Source organism: Gossypium hirsutum, chromosome D08 (assembly GCF_007990345.1).
Source record: "Gossypium hirsutum isolate 1008001.06 chromosome D08, Gossypium_hirsutum_v2.1, whole genome shotgun sequence".
NCBI lineage: Eukaryota > Viridiplantae > Streptophyta > Magnoliopsida > Malvales > Malvaceae > Gossypium > Gossypium hirsutum.
Genome location: NC_053444.1, coordinates 33111716 through 33115900, shown reverse-complemented (window position 1 = coordinate 33115900; position 4185 = coordinate 33111716). Strand labels below are relative to the sequence as shown.

General features: G+C 32.8%; 1 non-coding gene across 1 annotated transcript; it reads right to left on the bottom strand.

Moving 5' to 3' along the window:
• Positions 1–2731: 2731 nt before the first annotated feature.
• On the bottom strand, positions 2732–2838 carry LOC121220586 (small nucleolar RNA R71). The gene has a single exon (XR_005917807.1). It is a non-coding gene; the product is annotated as a small nucleolar RNA R71 (small nucleolar RNA).
• Between the last annotated feature and the right edge of the window lie 1347 nt (positions 2839–4185).

Below are 4185 nucleotides of genomic sequence, written 5' to 3'. Positions count from 1 at the left end.
GACAATTCTTCAAATACACGGATAGTGTTATCGAGCCAAAATTCAGCCCGCTCAGCATCATCATTAACTGTGGCCATGAATTCTTCGGCCCCATATTTTCTAATTTTATCAAAAGGGGGCCTACTTAATCTCATCGAAATAACCATTGGAGATATCACTGGTATCAGGGACGAATTATTCTAAAATGGGGGTTGTTGTACAGCCAGATTGGTTCGAATATATTGCGTAAACCAATCATTCATCATTTGGTAGAAGGCTTGCTTTGCTTCCCCCTCTTGGCTACTCGAGGTAGGCCGGGAATCAACTGGTACTGCCCCTTGTATAGGAGCAGGCGCTATACTCTGAACATCATCAGCTACAGCTCGATCGGGATCCTTTAAATTCATCAGTAAGGGAATCTTATGTGTATATATATAACCTTCATACAATCAATTAAATTCAGAACATATTCATATAGATACATATATAAATATTAATACATTATATATTTATATATATATACTTTTATAGCATTCCTACTTTAACTTAATTTAAAAATTTATATAAGCATATATATATATTCGAACACTTTATACACATATATATACCATTTATAATTCTAATTTTATTCAATCAAATTACTTCAAATTAAAGTTCAACAACAACTACAATCGATATACATACATATATACTAATTTAATAACATTAAATAGCTAATAGACTTACCTTGGACAGTGAAAAATTGAAATCGGATAATTACTCGACGATTTTTGGTTTTTCCTCGATTTACCTCCGATTTCTTTGGTTCTTGATCTAAACATATTCAAAATGAGCTAGTTTAAATATTATTAACTTCAATTTAATCCAAAAACACATAAATGAGAAAATCACAATTTAGTCCAAATTACACAAAACACAAAACATTCAAATTTTGACTATACTATGCTTAGGCCGAATCTTCGTTATACTCATACAAGTCCATGCATTTCATTTATTTTTCATTTTAATCCCTCAAAAATTCATTTTCATAATTTAGTCCTAAATATTCAAATTCATCAAAAATCCCAAGACAAAACATGTTAATCTAACACATATATTTCATATTTCATCAACTAACATCATAAAACTCAAACATCTATCAATGGCACATGTCAAAATAAGCATCAATTCACAAAATTGAAGCATGGGTCTTGAAGTATTCAAAGCAACGATTACAAAAACGTAGAAATTATTAAAAACTGAACAAAAACTAACCTTTAATTAAGCTTGACCATGGCCGAATATCACAAGCTTTAAACTTTATTTTTCTTTTCTAGTTTCGATGGAAGAAAGATAAGTATGGCTTTAAAAATTTTATGTTTGTTTATTTATTTATTTATTATAAATACATTATAATATAATATATATTATAACCTTTATAAAATATAAATAATATAAAAAAACTATACATTATACTCATAATACCATCCACTATCTTTTTAATGGTAAAATTGCTACTTAAAACCTCCATATTAAAAGAACAACCACTATTCAGCCCTTTTAGAAATAACCACTAAATTTTCATTTTACGCGATTAAGCCCTTTTATTAAATTGAGCACTCAAATGATCAAATTTTCATACGAAATTTTCACACATAGTAATTCACATACTGCCAATGCCAAAAATAATTTTAAAATATTTTTTTGACTCAGATTTGTGGTCCCGAAATCACTTTGTCTTATTAGGTTCGAAATCGAGTTGTTACACTCATAATCGTCATTACACTTCTACTCTTGTTTTGCCAGATCATTTCCAAGTATTCATTAATTCCAAATATTGCATACACCACTAATCCTTTAATTGCCACTATATACTTATCATTTTTTTTGCCAGAACGTAGCATTAATCACATTTTACTATAATAACTTGACCAATTTAGTGCTTTAATCTGATCCTCGTGGGAACGATACTCACTTATCACTTTAATACTTGATTCAACTTGTATACTTGCACAATTCACATAGCATATTTCACCCACAACAAGTTTTTGGTGTTACTGCCGGTTATCGACAATTTGGTGTAATTTGGTTTGTTTATTTTAATTAATTGTATTAGGTTTATTTAACTTAGTTATATTTAATCTCTATAGGTTTGCCATCAGTACATGAGAAAGGGGCATTCCTGCTAACAAAGAGTATACTTTTGACCCAAAGGTTGACAGAACTTTACACAAAATGAGAAAAGAACTCAAAAATGCCTAGGAACAGGGATGATCCTGGTCTCAATGACAATTCGAATGGTCAAGATGATAATCCTCCTATTCCAAGGGTGATACCAGGCATGAATGATAATTTGAATGGATAGGGCGCTAATTCGCATGTCTGTGAGGTGATAGATAACCGAGATAGACCAATTCGAGAGCATGTTTTGCCAATTTTGGATAATTTAAATCCAGGGATAGTCAGGCCACAAATACAAGCACAATAGTTTGAACTGAAATCAGTAATGTTTCAAATGTTACAAACAGTAGGACAATTTAGAGGATTGCCCACTGAAGATCCAAGATTGCATTTGTGACTTTTCCTTGAAGTCTGTGATTCGTTTAGGCAATAGGGTGTTCCTGAAAACGCCTTGAGACTTAAATTGTTTCCATATTCCTTGAGAGACCGAGTAAGAGTATGATTGAATGCTCTACCATTGGGAATAGTGACATTACAGAATGACCTTTGCCAAAGGTTATTGCTACTATATAATCCACCGAATATGAATGCCAAGCTTAAAAATGACATCACATCTTTTTTGCAACTAGAGAAGGAAATGTTATATGAAGCTTGGGAACGATTTAAAGATTTAATTTGAAAATGTTTGACACATGGATTTCAGCACTGGACTCAAATGAAAATATTCTATAATGGGTTGAATGCACATACGAGAATGGTAGTTGATGCATCTGCCAATGGTACATTGTTGGATAAATCTTACAAAGAAGCATATGAGATTTTGGAAAGGATTTCAAATAGTGACTATTAGTACCCTACTGCAAGAGTTGGGACGTACAACAGAGCTACTGGTACTATGGAGCTCGACGTAATTACTTCATTGATAACCCAGTTATCTTCTTTAGCTAATATGATTAAAGCAATGAAAAATCCAATTGTTATCCATGAGACAAAATCAGTCGAGCTATCATGGGTTTAGTGCGGTGAGGATAATGTATTTGATGAATGCCCATTAACCCCGGCATTAGTATACTACATGGGTAGTTTTAACCAGAAAAATAATCCTTATTCCACCACTTACAATCTGAGGTGGAAACAACATCTAAATTTTAGCTGGAATAATCAAGGGGCAGGGAGTTCACACAATATTGCAAGACAAAATATCCACAATGCACAGCCCAATTATAATCATCCCATGCCAAGGCAAAATGCTCAGCAAGGTCAAGTATCATCTCCTAATTCTTTTGAATCTTAGTTGAAGGAGTATATGGCCAAAAATGATTTTGTGATTCAAATTCAAGTCGCGTCTCTCTGATCTCTTGAAAATCAAGTGGGGAAAATAGCGAAAGATATAAATTCAAGGGCACAAAGAGCACTGCCAAGTGATACTGAAAATTTGAGAACCCAAGGGAATGAGTAGTGCAAGGCCATCACTCTTAGAAATGAGACTCGGCTGGATGAAGTTTTTCAAGATGCCACAGTAGAAGAAAACAAATCCAGCCGCAATCAAGAAAAGATCAAAGAACCTATTGAACGACAAACAACACCTGAAAAGGGTACATAAAGAAATGTTGTGACAAAAACAGATCATGTTGCCAATAGAAATGCCATAACAAAATAATATCAAAAACCTGGAGGACGACCAACTTTACCTTTTCCTTAGTAACTTCAAAATTCCAAGCATGATATTCAGTTTAAAAGATTTTTAAAAGTTTTGAAGCAACTCCATATCAACATACCGTTAGTAGAAGTTTTGGAGCAAATGCCGAATTATGTAAAATTTATGAAAGACATATTGTAAAAAAAACGTAGATTGGGAGACTTTGAGACTGTTCTCTCACTAAATAGTGCACAACAATGTTGATGAATAAATTAAGTCCAAAGTTGAAGGATCTAGGGAGTTTCACTATCCTGTGTTCAATTGGAAATCATTATGTTGGTAAGGCGTTATGTGACCTAGGAGCAAGTACAAATGTAATGTCTATGTTTATTTTTAGAAAGCTAAGA